The sequence below is a fragment of the Ornithodoros turicata genome, chromosome 2, assembly GCF_037126465.1.
Source record: "Ornithodoros turicata isolate Travis chromosome 2, ASM3712646v1, whole genome shotgun sequence".
In the NCBI taxonomy this organism is placed as follows: domain Eukaryota; kingdom Metazoa; phylum Arthropoda; class Arachnida; order Ixodida; family Argasidae; genus Ornithodoros; species Ornithodoros turicata.
The window spans coordinates 108,760,373-108,777,710 of record NC_088202.1 but is presented as its reverse complement, the minus strand read 5'-3'; the positions used below and the strand labels follow the sequence as shown (position 1 = coordinate 108,777,710).

Sequence of the window (17,338 nt, the reverse complement as noted above, 5' to 3'; positions counted from 1 at the left end):
ATACGTGTGTAGTGCAAGAGGGCCCTTGCACATCAAAATGTAAGATGGGAGTCACAGTTAATGCAAAGTGGTTCCTATGAGAGACTTCGACGCTGAAGAAAACTGTGCAAACTGCGGAAGGTGTCATAGCAGATCTTCAGAAACCGTGTCTGGTCTCACGGCGGTGCTGCGACGCTCTCTTTTAGATGACGATGATAATGATGGGAGTTTCATGTGTGCAGCTGTATTTTTTGGAACGTCCTCCACATAACAAACATGACAAAGTCAGCACTGGATGGCAGGCCCCCGTCCCCATGCAGCTCTGCTCACGCTGCAGTTCTATTCAGCAAAATCATGTGAGCACGCGAGAAGGCCATTCAATTTGGCTCAACCGTGCCTGCAAATAATCAGAGCAAATGAAGGAAGAAACAAACAAAAATAGAAGAGCTACTTCAAAAAGAGATGTCTTGTGTCTCAAGGAGGTGTTACCACTTTCTAAGTAACTTGATCAAGCTTACATCACTACTTGATTAACTGTCCTAACGAGTGTGATCTAATTGCGTGAAGTAATTCTTTGGGCTGCTTCGGTGTGTCCATATTTGCGAGGCATTACGTCGAAGACACAGCCGTCGTTCACTAAAAGACTCTTTCTGCGGCGATGCTTGATATAAATCATACTAAACGCATACGCCTATCTAAAACAACGGCTGCGATTCTACGGAACGATCTCTTTCTGCCATGCGAGTATATGTTTTCCGGGACCAGTCTTTCTGGAACAATTTTTGTCCAGAACGCAGCACGGGAGATTATATACCTGGTTGTTGTTAATCTCACATTGTTTCTTATTGAAATATTGGCTGTGAAACGTGCTGTAGCACAATCCCCAGCCCTGCACTGCAGTGACGGTCTAAGTTTCGTTACATGTTACTTAGTTAATACAAAACATAATGTAATTAAGAATCGAACGGCAGGACACCTGTGAAACGCTGTTAGGATACATCAGTGTACTGGCACCTTCCAAAATTCTATGATGACAAACAACGATCAATGCTTGCAGCGCAATAAATACAATCTCTGTTGCCTCCCATTGTTTTCTATGGGCACACACTGCTCTTTAGGGCCCACCAACATGGCAGCCCGAATGCGTGCCTCTCCCCTACGAGCCCCTCTCCCATGCGCGATCCTGCCTTTATACCATGCTTTATACAAAGAGATCAGTGGTCCTGACTGTCTTTTCTACGTTACCGACTTATCGTAACGCCGCCGTTTCCTCGTGGACACCGTCGCGGAAATCGGCATCATACCTGCTTATCTAGGGGACAAACTCGAGTGTTTTGCTTGATACCGATCCTCTGTTCCCTTGGATTGTCTGTTCCCTTGGATTCTGCGCCGCCTGTTCCCTTGGATTTTCAAGATCGCGGAAGTCGACCAAAACATATACGACGGATTTCCCACATCACTTTGAATTGCTCGTCGACGTTCACCAGAAGACATTCATTGACTCAGAGACCAGATTTCACGCTTGGGGTTCAGGCTGTTCGCCCCGCCTTCTTTGCCCTATACTACGGCTCTCTCTTCTCTTGACTCCCCTTTCGCTGCCGTGCTCAGTCGGTTTCCCTCAGATTTGTGCGTAACGCGTTACCAGTAATTGCATTACTTGTAATCAATCACTTTTTTGAGTAATTTTTTAAGTAATCAATTACTCAGTAATTGATTACATCTAAGGCATTCAATCTGTCGGAAGAGGGTGACAGGGGCAGCATTTTCATCACTGTGTGGCGGAGAACGCAATAAAAAGAAAAACAAGGCCGTTGCGGCTAGTTCTACTTCTGACCGATCCTTGACAAAATACTTACCCCTTGAATACGTTTTTCGTGCTTGAATTGTCTTTTAAATAAAATCTTTCCATTTTTATGTTTTCAGCGCGATTGTTTCGGCAGTAAAATGTTGGCGTAATTGGTACTCTTATTGAAAACCATGTCATGCGCCCTGAAAACATCGTCGCACACCTACCACACCTACCACTGCCAGCCTGAGGGAGCCGACTGTCCGCTATACAGCTATAGCCGACCGGAAACTTCTCCTGTGTTTGTTTACTTTTACTCTTCTTACGCAGAACAAGATAGGGCAGCATATTGAATCAACCAGTGTTGAATCACCAGCGTTGATAAAAATACTGTAACGGCACCTCATCAATACTACCTGAAGAATACAAAGCTCCTATTGATAGCAACTTCGTACCTTCCTGGACAGTCAGTTCCACAGTTACTGGAATTCTACTTTTCTAATCTTTGCGTTGGAGGTTACCAAGAATAACTACCTAGCAGCCATGATGTTATCTGGTGATATGAACCTACTAGAAATGTATTTTTGATTACAACTACTGTTGCAGTGAGTGGCTGTGTGAGGGATGATGAAGAACCAGTGTCCAAAAGCATAACTCTTATTTTATGTTATACACTGCCATGCGTCCGTATACAGACAATAGGGAAGGTGAATATGTGCTTAGTCCAAGAAAAAGATATTCTATTTTTTAAAAAGAGGAAAACGACGAATGAAAATCAGTATGCAAAGAATATGCATGAAATATAACAATATGAATATATGAGTTTGAAGAATATGGATGTCTCGAAACCGTTGATGATACTGCCCTCAGTGTGAGCTTGTTGAGGAAGAGCAAAGGGAAGCAGCAGGGTGTCCCTGCTCGTCACATTTCACATTACAAACGAAATGCTTGTTCGATTTCTAAAGCTGTGAAACAGCTTGGCTGACTAATCACAGTAAATGATGTGAAGAAATACGATGTAACCATATACGGTAGACAACGAGTTGGAGCCTCGCTTTTTTGTTGCTAACTTTTCTACGGAACGCGGTAACACTTTGCCTAATACGAATTGATATCAATCACATTGCACCCTACAATGTAGCAGTTGACGTTTTTGGTATTTAGCTGTCTGCACGACGAGCCCAATACAAAGAAACCGCGAACGCCAAACACCAAACGTCGCGCCACCAGCATTGGGCAGCTGTTCCGGCCTTATTTGGCCATCGTCAGCAGTGCGCAGGTGGGCGACGTTTGAGCGTGGCGTCAGAAGGTCACGTGGAACGTGATGTCCTCCCGTCAGGGTGAGAGTCAGGGTGAAGTATTAATGGAAGAAAAGTAGCCGAAGCTCTTTGGCTGTACGTAGAACATGTGTTTCTATGTCCCAAACGTCGCGCCACCAGTATTGGACAGCTGTTTCAGCCTTATTGGGCCATCGTCAGCAGTGCGCAGGTGGGCGACGTTTGAGCGAGCGGCGTTGGAAGGTCACATGGAATTACTGGGAACGCCAATGTTAGGCGTGATTCGCTCTTCTACACACAGGGGTGACACAAACCCGCCATTTTTGTAACTACCTTCAAGTTGGTGCTTTTCGCAAAACTCCCATCTTGTCCTGGTCGCACGTCATATAAAACGTCATTTTGAGGTCATGTGACTTTGTTTAAATGTCGTTTTAGCGCTTGCCGACATATTCCCGTCGGCAAAAAGCCAAGAGATCGACATATTTTGCCAGCGTAAACTATACGGTGCTTCTTCCGCGATATGTTAACCCATTTCTCCTTAGTTCAAGTTTATCGCATCCGCTCAGTGTGTCTTTACGCGGGATCGTCATCACACCATCGCCAGTGGTCAACAGTACGAGGCCTCATGTGCAAAACTGCGCATTTTACTGCGAAATTTTAGGATACAAATAATTATCGTGGTAATCGTGGTATCGTGATTGTGCAATAATTATCGTGGAAAGACGTCCAAAACGGCGCCCAGAAGCAGCAGATGCGTTTGTTTACAACTGGTTTGGCCGCAGATCACGGGCGTGGTCATCTTTAAGGTCGCGTATGCGTTGACGTTTGTTGTGACGTGCGACCAAGACCTGTGCAGAATGCATTACGTTCGCCGAGCGCGCATTTGTCTATGGAGCAATACATTGGATGCCACGTACCCCTGTACTCCGACCGCCCCTGACGAGCGCCCCGCAAGGTGGCGCTTCGTTCGAGGAGAAACATCGTTGGCTCGGTCCCTATGTAAAATGGATAAACATTTCCACACGGATTAGTTCCATTTAAGCACGGTTTAATTGAACCCATTGCCTCACACCGGAATTAGTCACTGCAGCCTCTCCTCAACCCGCTTGCTCACGAGGTTGTTTATTTAGCGCCACAAGGACCTTTAAGCTATGCACACGATCTGTCTCGGTATTTCGAAATGTGTGCATTGCGTCTGAACTCTAATGGCTGTTTCCCATAGCCGGAGACTAGATATACACCAATACAAGCAATGCTGTTCCCAAAGCTGTCGCTTATGCACAGCATTAGCCTTCACAAGAAATATTGCGGTGCCGGCAAAAAATAAATCAATAAATGAAAATAAAAATGGAAAGTACGAAAGCAATCACACCAGAAGAGAACTTCGCAAAATCCGACACGTCACAAGCTACGACTTTCAAAGCTCCTCATATTTTGTGCAACAGTCTGCATATCGAGCAAGTGGACGTAACACGGAGGACTCTGACAGGAAAAATACCTCTGCCGACTCTTTCCGGCTACGAATGTTCACTCTTTACGTTGTGAATGTTCACATTGGCGCATGCCAAGATGCCTCTTACCCTTCGTGTACTTAGAAGGCGCAATGCGCCATTTGCACAAGTGGATATCCAGAGATGCAGCAGGTCGAAAACAGGCCGGAGTTTGAGGTGCTGTCTGTTTCCGGAAATTCATAGGACGGCACCGCCATAATCCTGCAAAGTGCCGATAGCCGATTAAGGAACAGCAGATAGCAAACCATTTGCAGGAATTAAGCCCCTAGTTGCTTGAGAGCATACCTAAAAGGCCCACATGTTATTTCCCGCCTCTTTACGGCTTACATATCGTGCAACAACGCGATGCCAAGGCCTACCTTAAAAGGGGTTGATGTTTGTGGGTCTCGAAGGCTAAGGGAAGCAGGTATATTCTGTAATCAATGCTCGTTATTTCGAATACACTCGCAATGCAACGCAGGAGGAATAACAAGTGCGCGCTGATTGTGAGGTGTGTGTAATGAGGAGTTTCACGTACATCGAAATGACGAGTGGATACGTCGTGGTGACGAAATGTCCCATCTGCCAATGAAGACAACATATGGATTTTTTATTTGTTTTTTTCAAGAATTGTCTTACTAGAAACCGATTTTTTTTAATAGTAATGCATGCGTATGTCATGTTGATTGAAAGGGGATCTGCCTGTAACAATAAAATTCACAGCTGCCTTTAGTTGTGGTAACCTATGTAGCATGGTCTCTTGGGCGGTCTATTCTTGGGTGAGCTTGTGACCTGTGTTGTGAACTGCAAGTTGTAGCACTTGTCCAGTTACCATGGGTCATTTGGTAAATTTGCCAGTGACTGTACAGCAACTGAGCAGTGACACCAGCGAAGTTGTTGGTGTTACAGCCCCGCGCAGACTTGCGTACGTACTCAAAATACAGTATACTTTTTCTGTATTTTGATACTCTACGCAATACTTTTCTTGACAAGCATTTTTAAAGCATTTAAAATACTTTTTCCACTATTTGCTACTCAGTACCCTAAACGCTCCTTCCTCGACATGCTGTTTCCCGCAAACTTCCCCGCAGTGTCCAGATTTTCAGCTCACTGGAATTTCCCCATGTTTTTCAATCTTCGTTTTTGGAAATTTGCGCATGTGTCAGTCATCCTCCTGTACAATGAGCTGGTCCCATGCTTCACCTTGCTCGTCAAAAGCCCGATCCCTTCATCAGAAAACTGTTCCTATTCATATTCCCAGGTGAATCCCCACAGGATTAGGTACAAGATAATCCCAGCATTTATTTCCTTTGTCACCAAAGCAATAAACACGCTTCAGAAGTTGAAAGACCCAAGCTGCAATATAGGAGGGGTTACAAAGTTTTGGGTCAGCATATATCACCAAAGTTTACTTGAGCTCACCAAAATACACAAAACATTACTTCACACAAAGACCTTGGAAATAAACATTGTGCTTAAGTATAGCAAATGAAGTTTATTCCTTTCAGTTGTACGGCCACATCTGCCAGAATAGGCGTTTCACTTGCTGCTAATGCTAAAGTACTTTAAATAGTGTCTTAAATAGTTGTGCTTTACTCAGTTACTTTCAGTTTTGAGAGCGTTTTGTACTCTATTTTAAATGCTTTTTATGCTGCATATTTAGCATCTTACTTTAAATACTTTTGCGCATTATTTTGTACATGTCGGGCCTCGCATTAAGATGCTTTTTCGAAAGAGCATCACCCACTGCTGTTCATTTTGCAAGAATGCTTGCACACATGCTCTGTAGCAGTCCTCGAGCAATGCTTAGAGCTCTTCCTTCGCTTTTTCCAAAGCATCTGCAGTGTCAGCATACACAATCTGAAACGGATCATCACATTATAAATGGCATTTGACGGTAACATAAAAAAATTTTATATGGCAAAGCAACTGTACAAGAGAATTGTACGAGAGTCTTTTCTTTTCCTTTTCTGGAAAAGCATTGGTCTACTTTGTTTACTTTTTCTTTTGCTCCTGTCGCTCCGCTGATCCACTCAAATAGGAGTAGCAATGCATAATGTAAAACCCCGAGACTAGGGAACACGAAGGGACAGACACCACACAAAGTATCGACTTCGACTTCGTGTTCTGTCTGTCCCTTCGTGTTCCCTAGTCTCGGGGGTTTTACAGTACATGCATCATCTTGACCAGCTCGCTTGCTTCCTAGCCATGTTTTCATTGTCAGGAGTAGGAAGTTGGACTTGTTTGTATGAATTTGTTGTTGTAGAAAGAGTGCATATGCAAAAACGCACTACACACCACTCCTGCCGTGTATGCTGCCATATTGGCTCCTGTTCAATTGCAATGGTGGAACGCAGAGGCTCTACAACAATTTCGCAGTTTCAGACATGCGTATTGCAACAGCCTTCTTGAAACCACTGTAGGATGCCAGTTTCTTCGGTCATCATTAGCAATGGCAGCCGCAGCTGTGAGTAGGGGACAGGCATGCACCACTGCAACTAGAAGTACTGTTGTGGGTCTTAGACTGAGCTGCGCAACCTTGACACAATTAGAAAATAGGGTGGCACGAGTAGTAATTTTCAAGTTGAAATCAAATACAAATTGAATATGAATATTTTAAAATCGAAATGACCGAATAATAAAGGCATAAAATGAGTCACGCAAGCCCTGACTATACAGCATTTTTGCAGTTTCCTAAAACATTTATGGTTTTTCTAATTGACAGACCAAAGTTGGATTCAGCAGCCATTAGCTTTAATGGTAGACCTTTCCTGATAGCGGTCTTCACATCTGTATCTGAGTAGCGCAGATCGTGAATTTGAAGTTAAAACGAAACACACAATTGAGAATGGAGGACTACCAAATAGAGTGTGGTATCTTTACACGAATAACCCCAACAAAATAGAAAGTAGCATGGCAAACGTCAGCATTGGAATTGGGATGCAATTTGTCCAATTTTTAATGGCCCTGGGGAGCTGTTAGCCCTGTCATAAATGTGATTTTTGTGTGCTTCCAGACATCTTTGTACAACTTTGACCAGCTTAGCTAGTATAATCGGTGACGCGTTGGAATGAGCCCGAGCTCACTGCTACACACAAACATGGTTGTAGTCACACTTTATCAACAAATCGTTTGAAATGCTGACATCAGCTGCCTCCGCTGTTCTGGGCTGACATTCTTCGTAGATTTTACCCAGTGCCACTCCGGCTGAGCCACATGGAGGTGGCAAAGTATCTGGATCAGACGCTATGAAGAGCTGCTTTTTCAGCAGCTGTCATGAAGGGCTGAAGCGCCTACAAATAAATAAAATCACGTTGAGACAACGGAAAAATAAACAGGCTCTTTATGCAGAAACTAAAAATACAGTGGTGTTACGTATTTACTAGTATGATCACCACTAGCTGGCGGAGGTACAAAAGTCGTAAAGGAGGCAATATTACCTTGAGTATATTGAGTATATTACAAAGTACAGAGACGGAGGACAACAAATGCAGACAGGGGTCCTGTCTCCCTCTAAGTCTCTTCTCCGTCTCCGCACATCCCAAACTTAGGGTAATATTGCCTCCTCCAAGGCTACACTGACTCGCTTGCACTCTATCTTTATGTCCTGGTTCATTCCATGTCCCAGATGTTGCGCTAGACTGTCCCTGACTTCTTTCAAATAATTTGTGATTGATTGTTCCCATGCAGCCAATGCTTTCCCGCTTGCAAAAAGAAAATTACTTTGTGGCCGCTTCTTGAATATTTGCGAAGAGACATGTGACCTACCTGTTGAAAAAAAAATCTAACCTGATTTCTTCTGAGTGACGACAAAGCGTAACACTTTCGCCTACGTCTGCGGCGCAGTTCAACAGGAGCACTGGTCCTACGGATGTACTTAGGTGACATTGGACACTGGCGAGCCATTGAATGACCGTAATGAGTTTAAGCGATGACGGACACGATGCTTACTAACACAGACTCTACGGTGCAAGGCAATAATGTGTGTGAAATAAACAGGGAAAGCACAACAACTTAACTCTTTCAGCTACCACAAAAGAAAAAATAACAGAAGCCTCGAACTCTGCAAGTTAAGTAATTGAGGGGTCAGGCCCCGCCAAGCTAGTGTCGTAGATTTTTGCCTGTACCCCCCTAAACCCTTGGTAAAAATAAAAATTATGATATGAGGAGCCAGCTCAGCAGGCTGGTGTCGCCTCCAGTTGAAGTGAGCTAGATATATTAGATAGATGATGAACCTTTGTACAATTGACATACTTCCAAATGAAATTTATCTCATATTTTTATCAGAACCATCTCAGTGTGCAATTAACGGATGAATATGCGATAAAAAGCAACATTTCACAAATTCATAATTTTTTTCTGATAATCTTCCAAGTCGGTGTACGTCAAACTATTTTTAACACATTTTGTGCTTCCTATTCAACATCGCTAACTATGATATGTAGCATTATTACATACTAGGTTTAAAAATATGTTAACCACTAAAACAACTTAACAAACTAAAATAAGCATGGCAGGGGTTACCATATTGTCTGTATAAACAAGTATTTTCCTTCAGCTGCTGAATAGCCTTCCTGTCATCGCCATATGCATCCTTTTACGACTGTTCATACCAGTGGTACACTGTTCTCTGCGTTGGGTTAGCAGCTGCACTTGCAACCAGTTCACGGGTATTGTTTTACATCTGCAGCTTAGTTTCATGTAGGCGTATGGGCTCGAACACAGCCATGCCTCCAAGGAAGCAACCTGGTTGTGACAACAAATATAGAACAAATGAACAACAAATAGCATGTTGTATGTTAGCTATGTAACATGAGAGTGCACTGTCTTGCAATAAGATCAACAAATATACCTCATGAGAACCTGATCTCCTTGTTGAGCAAGTTATACACATTTAAGATTGCATATTGCCAATCTAGTCTTGTTCCATGATTTTTCTAACTTAACTTTTCTACTAGTGTCCAGCATAATAGGCTAAGATGACTATATGCACCTCAAGACCCCTAACCATCAATCAGCGTCATACCTAAACCCCTACCCTATGGTATTGCTTCCAGGAGGTGGGTAAGCAATGAACAGATTGAAACAGCAGAACTACCTGAAAGTGCAAAGAACTCACCGTTCAGATCTCTTCACCGTGCTAATAATCCGCGAGGTAGATGTACGTTTAGTGCAGTCATCCAGCCATCGTTGGACGTCGTCATAACAAGTTGGAAAGAAGGACATTCGTAACATACGTTGAATTTGAAGATGCTTCGTCCTCAACACAAATGATGCGTATTGACACTGCTTTCATTCGGAACATGTCCCAATTATATCTTGTTTTCAACCCTTTTACGTGACAATATTTACAATATTTTCCTGGCAATGTTTGTGGCACAAATCATTAATGTGGAAGAATTAATCGAAGTAAATTAAACTGACCACAAGGTGTCACGAACGGAGTGTGCAGATAGTGCGGTGGGTGTGGATAGCGCTTAGGATTAGCTGGTGTAGCAACAGCTGTTATGACAATTCACATTATTGCTCTAGGCATTCTAGCATGGCAGATAGCTTGCAAATGCTTGTCAAGACGACGCAATGCTGATTTGCCGTGATAGTTTGGTCTTGCAAGTATACGGCCTCAATTTTTGGCCATGTTCTACTGCAGTCAAGTAATATGTTCTCTTGTTCAGTGAAGGTCTACAGTATCTGTAACCATAGAACGATGCTGCGGTGCGCTAAATTTTTAATACTGCTGCGGCACTTCATATTAAAACGGTTGCACTTCTCCTCTGGGCTGCAGACCTTGGATATCTTACCGAGTTTCCCACATCGGTATGGGGAGGAACGGAGCTTTTGTGACTTTTCGGTATTCATGAATACTGGAACATTCTATTACTGAAGATTTCTACACTTATTGCACCCCACACAATGCCGTCGCATATATTCTACCCTGCATAATTCGTTTGCAGTGTGAAATGTTTCGCATGGTTTCTGAGAGAGCCTGTCTCACTCCTGCAGGTTGCGTTACTGACCTGTCCATGATGATGGAGTCGTGGTGATGCATGTTCCAACGCTTGAGACGACGTATAGGCGCATATAAGGAAGAAAACTGCCCTTGTACCCCTCATGTACTCTGAATGTGTATTGTGCAATTTGTGCTAGTGTGTACCCAACAACTAGTTTATTTCGTGATTATGATTGGGGAGTTTCATCACCAGGGGCGATACTCAAACCCGTTGACTGTGGTGGTGTGGTTAAATATCATAATGAGACACCTAACAGTGAGTACTGAAGTCCTATGATGCCAAAAAAAAGTCAGAAATGCTTTGAATGCAGAACTTCGGTGTGCTGTATGTGGCCATGGACCAAGAACTATTGACAATGTGATGGGGCGAAAGTTCGGCTGATTAAGAGACCCTGAAAGGGCGGTCTCTTACAGAACGGCTGCTTAACGGCTGAGGAACTCGAGAAAGTTTGTAGGATGGCCTTGAGTGCCGCGAAAATTAAGGGAAGCAGAAGATCGGCCAAGCCATTTGTGTCAACGCGACGCTCAGGGCCGTATTCCCAAACTTCCCCGTGTGGAGCCCTCAGGGGACCCTTGGCTACGGGCGCCCTGAGGGGCGGCATTCCCTCAGGGGAATCTGTGTTTCCCGCACAGCACCTGACGCTCCCTGAGCCAAGGGCTGGAGAAACCGGCGGGAACTGGTCCCCAACCAGTTCACAGCCAATCAACTGACGGCGCGTCCGCTACGTCACTTCCACCGCACGGTTCGCGGTCATTGCGGTTCAGCGTTCAACATCGGCGCATCGACATTCTATCGTTGGCGTCAGTTTGAAATAGTTGTTGTTGTGACTGCAGGGTTCTGTGTGTCAAGAATGGGGCCGCGTCTTCTTGCACAGTACACTGCTGAGGAGCGTGAGACGTTGCTCGAACTTGTGGATAAATATAAGGGGGGACAATAGAAAACAAGAGATCTGACAGCGCGTCCCTCTGTGCAAAGCAAAAGTATGGACGCGCCTCACAAGTGGGTTCAACGCCCAGGGTATCGGGCAGGAACGATCAGTGGAACAACTAAGAAGGCTTTTGGAAAATATAAAGGCCAAGGCGAAGAAGGATAAAGCTGCGGATGTACAGTCTTGGAGGGTCACCGGTGGTGGGGCAGCCAATTTCTCAAGTGACACGGTATCGGAGCGAGCGTTGCAAGTAATGCCTCATCTCAACTTTCTCCTGCCTAATAGGTGAGCCCTCTTAACTTTTCATGTAAGTAAGCGTGTGCATTCTCACCCTACACACTTTGCCCGACACACCAAAAAACGTGAAGCGATGTTCAATGTGCGCAAGCCATGCTGCAAATTGAAAAAAAAAGTGCTAAAAAAAATTAAAAGAGCTATTATGTGCTAAAAATACACAATATGATTGATTGGCACTTAGTATAAACCAGTGATATATTCCCACACATAAAAAAATCTCCAATAAGGTGTTGCAATTACAGTGTCCGTCATGTTATTGTAATTTCAGATATGATAGTGACAGTGTACTTTGGTCTGGACAGCAAGAGGGACAGCTTACCTCAACCAATTCTTCTGTAACGTTAGGCTGGAAACAGTCTCAATTACGTGCTAACTTTTCTAATTAATTTGAATTTCAATTTCTGAAGATGTTGATTTGGTTGACTCTTATCCTGAGGGGGCCGTCGTTGTTGATGAAGTGGAGGACCACAATGTCCAAGAACAAAATGTTGAACCCGCTCATCAATCAGTTTCTGTAAGTGCTCTTTCCTGGCTGTCTAGATAGCTTTGTTCACAAAAATTTATTGAATGACGTTCACTTATGAAGTGATATGAGCTTAGATGAACTTATGCTGTCACAATAGCTTTTCGAAAATCACGGTGTCTCCCTATGGAAAATTGGAATAAAATGGAAAATTGAGCAAGAGCAACTTACATAAATGTAACGTTGGTAAGGTTGTGCTCTTACCCTGAACAGCTTCAGAGACATCATTTGAGTGGGGCTGATAGTATAGCATGCAACTGAATGCATAACACAGAAGGCTTTTTTTTTACATTTTCATCCTCACAAAAGGTGCAAGAAATCCAAGCAGGAGGCGTATCGGTGCGGCACCAACATGAAGACGACACACTTCTACTTTGTGGGCCAGCTGCCACCGAGCACAGAGGTACTTCACAATTACTGCGTGTCATTTTATACTTTACGTTTGACATGAAGTGGGGAGCATCCAGTGATGTGATTTAATCCAGAGTTCGAGGTAACTCGTTACAAGTAACAAGGTTCCTTTTTTGTAACTTTTAACTTAACTCGGTACTTTTGCGCCTTCGTAACTTTCAGAGGAACTCGTTTCTTTTTCAGGTAACTTTGCCAGGTTAACAAGCCAAGTGCCAAATTACTTTTAATTTGTTCTTCACCCACGTTCACATATTTTCTTGCTTTCTCTCCTGTTCTTTCATGGCATTTTATGGTATGAAACGTGATATCGAATCAATGACAGTAATCTATCCCGGAAGTAAGATCCACTGCCATTGAAATGAACCTGAACAGTTGTGCACCCACAGCGAGTAAGATGCAAAGCATTCAAATTGTTGAACACAAACAAAAGCTAAGCATGTTGCACTCCTCCACAGGCAGTTCAAAGTCTAAAACTGCTCAAGCACGCTATCTGTATAGTGCTATTTTATCCGAAGTAACTTGGAAGTAACTCGTTCTTTTTTTTTTTTTTTCAAGTAACTCCGTAACTGCGGGATGAAGCACCAGAAGCGAAGCGGCTATATTTTTCACACGGTAACTTAGTTCATAACGACTTGACGGGGTAACTTATCGATCTATGATTTAATCGGACCCCTTACACCCCTCTCACAATCCGCCAAATGTTCAATGATATCCTCTTTTACCTGTTCACCCCCGACATCAGGGTCCTTGCTGCTTCAGCTTTACACACATGTCAATAATCACGGGTTACCACAAATGTGCACAGCTCACTCAAACATACATGGTTTCCATTACAGGCCATGAAAAATCACTATTGTGCGTGATGTGCAAGATTTGCAGTGTAAAATCATGTTAACTTTTACAGAGGATGAGCAGCCATCTACAAGTAAGCTGCGCCGGCTCGCTGCTTCTGATGTGATGGAGGCAAATCTTAAAGCTCACCTTGACGAGTTTGCAGCGGAAAAAGAGGCGATGCTGGAACTACATCAGTTGAAAATGGAGTATGGAGTATGGTTATGGAGATGAAGCTTCAGCGACAGAGACAGAAACTGAGAAATGCAAAGCTCAAGGAAGATATATTATTGAAAAAACATTCTGTCATCTAAAAGCGTTCTCGATTAAATGCACGCCTAACATTTCTGCCCAAGAATCTGCCCAAGTTATCATTTTGTTCAGGGGGATCAACATTGTCTTCTTCGAGGGCAACTGCACTGATTGTATCAGTATGCGCATCTCTTCTCTGTAGTGCGAAGTTGTACAGTGCCACTGCCACAATGATTGTAATGCTTGTGTCGAGCTTTGTGCACAGTTTACTTCTTACGCAGGGAAACCGTCTTTTCCACACCCCAAATTCACGTTCCACAGAATTGCGGGTCGAGGTTTGGGCCCTGTTGTACCTGTCGTGGGGAAGAAAACGTCTCCATAATCTTATAACACAAATTAGAAGTGTTGCAAATAGCAACGGAAAACATTATAACGCTGCAACACAGTCTGTTAAAACGTGTGACACACCTTTTCTCACTGGAAGTTTGTGGTGACTGAAGAGGGGTGAGTAGGTATGACTTGCATGCATATCCAGCATCCCAGAGAATAATTCCAGGATATTGCTGTGTTTGCAAGAGGTGCCCAAACCTGCTATTTTGCAGGATTCTGCTGTCACGTGTTGATCCCGGCCAGCTGGCTACAACATCGAAAAATTCCAGGTTGGGACAAGAGAGTACCTGAAATAGTTTCGTTAATGGTTAAGGATGATGTGATAAAGCATCAAACTACAACGGATGCACATCACAATGATGTGGATATCATTTCGCATATATGCCCATTCCATTTTACTGTTTCTTCCTACACTGTTCATAAATCGATCATACACAGAACATATGTATAACCATCAATGCATTGCGGTAGATTTGGTGCCCGAGCAAAGTTTAGGTTCTAAAAAACTACCTGCTTACCTGGACATTAATTGAAAAGGTTCCTTTTCTGTTGGGAAATAGCTCCGCCATTCCTCCACCCGGACTTGCGATAGAAACGTGCGTGGAGTCAATGCACCCTGTTACTCCAGGGAAGCCAGCAATTGCGTGAAATCTTGATCTCACTGCTGCCATATCACATCGGGAGCACCACGAATCGCTGGCGCAGGTTAGCGATTGCACTTACACTCTGGTAGGTGCTTGAAGTGTTGCAAATTGTCTGGGGGTCCTGTTAGCCAGCATGACATTTCCGCGAACGTTCTTGGGCGGTTCCGGGTGTGGATTGGGACGCGAGGCGCCGACACGCCGTTGTTGGCCACGTCGCGAACTGCTGTTCGGAGGCGATGGGCTTGTTTGGTTCAAGACTTCAGTCTGGTGCGCCACTGTTGCCACCCGCTTCTTTGGGCACGTGGAGTGAGAAGCGGCGTGAGGACCGCCACAGTTGCCACATTTAGGGTGCCTCCAAGCAGTGCATTCCTTAAACTTATGAGGCCCAGCACATATCATGCACCGTGTTGACCCTCGACAAGAGCGCGCCAGGTGACCAAAACGTTGGCACTTGTAACACTGGACGGGGCCTTCAACGTACTCAGAGACTTGGTAAGTATTGAAACCCAGCGGAAGGGTCTTCGGCAGCTTCATGTTGGATTTGAACGTAAGAATTATTGACTTGGGTGGCTTATAGTAGTCTAAACCCCCCTCCATATATAGGCATGACGTCGTTGTCGGCGAGCCGAAGTGACACCTTCCTCTGCCAAGTAAGAGGCAATATCCTCGTCCTCGTAGTCAAGTGGTACATCATAAATTTTACTCATGTTGTTCAGATACGATGACGGAATGATGACTGCAACATCCAGTCCGGCGACCGTTTTAAGGCCCATCAGGTTTGCTACTGCTCCTTCAGAAGTTACACGCACACACATATGTTTCCGTCACGGTTAAAACGGTGACTCAGGATTTTCTCTTGGGCTGCAGAACATATCTCTTTGGCCACAGTGTTGGGATTCACCTTCCAGAATGACAAGATTTTCCTGAAGGGGCTTGAAAACAACTCGTATCCCCTTTGCTCTATTCTTGGGATATGTTACAAGAGTGAAAGGGTCATTCCCATCTTCGACACCCTCCATATCAGATGGTGGCGTCACAAGGGGATTGAGGCGGGGAGAAGGTAACCGCTGACGGTAACTCACCATCCCCAACTTCAGTGGCATCGGACCAATTCTGCAGTGCATTTGGATCCTTTGAAGAAGGCAGGACCGGATCGTCGTCGTGCATTCCGCCCGGTGGCCGCCGATCTACCGGTGAACGGCTCCTGTCACTCCGTGCTGGACAGAACCCGTCTGGAGGTCCATCCTGGTTTTCATCGTATCAGCGGAGGACAGTCCGCCCAGTGGCAATTAACAAAGAGGGCCCTTGAAGGGCCCTCGGCTAGAACAGCAGAAGGGATCGGCTAGAACAGCAATAGGCCTAGACAAGCTTCAGAGCAGCGAAAAGTACGTCCGTGCTGGTCAGAGCACGCGAGTTTTTTCGTTCATTGAACAAAGAAATGCGGGAAGGGGCAGTTCCCGCAATATATTTTCTTTTACAATGAGATGCGCTGTGGGTGACGCACCATTAACTTTTTGCGCCGATTCGGGGGAAGGAAAGAGGAGCCTCCAAATTGGCACATTTATTCACATTTTAATTACAAGCGGAACAATGGGTGAATCTCGTTCCTATTGTATTATTGTCGCGATGACGAAATCTTTCATATCGCGAAGAGAAATTTCTGCACTTCGATGTTATAGCTTATTTCACAAGACTTTACTACTATGCTATCATATATCACCTTTTTTCAACTGAACATGCATGCGCGCAAAGCCTGTGTGTTCGTTAAACGTCAGAATTTGTAGTGGAAACGTAATTTTCCCTGTACTACGAGCTTGTTTCATTCACATGTTACTCGAATAAATACTCGTGTCGTTGCCTCACAGGCGGATGATTTCTTTGTTTTGTTTTGTTTTTACGTGACGGTAAAGCCCAGAGACAGGGAGTTAACTAAACAACCGGGTACACACACAAAGTCTCGGTCTTGAGAGTGTGTGTGTCTTGAGTGTTTTACTGTCATGTATTCTTATCACCAGCTCGCTTGCTTCGAAGCATTTCTTTCGGTATAGATGTTCTGTGGTTATCTGTTTTAATGTGCGGCAAGATAGCTCAGCTAACGACAGCATTCATAGCTGCTGTCACCAGAGGTAAGTTTCCATATACAGGGTGCCCCAGCTAAATACGAACATATTTTTTAAGATGTATATATATATATATCACTTTTTCCGAGATGAAATCAATTGCAACATAGCATACGCTGCAGGGCACTCGTTAGGAGATAATGATAAACGGAACGCAGCCAGGGACACGGACGAGGAAGTGCACAAACGAACTGCTGGCTCTAAACTAACAGAAGTTTACTTGCAACACACATTTAAATGCAAAAAACAAGACACAAGGAATGTGACAACACCTTATCACAATATCAAAACAGAAAAACTAGCTGCTCAACACATGATGGTGGCGATCCGGGCACGTTCCAAGATATTCCATTTCGGCTGATAAGAGTGACAATGACGGTGTGCTAACACAGTGATCTT

At 44.2% G+C, this 17,338-nt stretch overlaps 1 long non-coding RNA gene across 1 annotated transcript; it reads right to left on the bottom strand.

Moving 5' to 3' along the window:
• Positions 1 to 13,832: 13,832 nt before the first annotated feature.
• LOC135383942 (uncharacterized) lies at positions 13,833 to 16,217 on the bottom strand. Its single transcript, XR_010420170.1, has 3 exons — positions 14,694 to 16,217; positions 14,254 to 14,462; positions 13,833 to 14,138 (listed from the first exon to the last, which is right to left on the bottom strand). It is a non-coding gene; the product is annotated as an uncharacterized LOC135383942 (long non-coding RNA).
• Between the last annotated feature and the right edge of the window lie 1,121 nt (positions 16,218 to 17,338).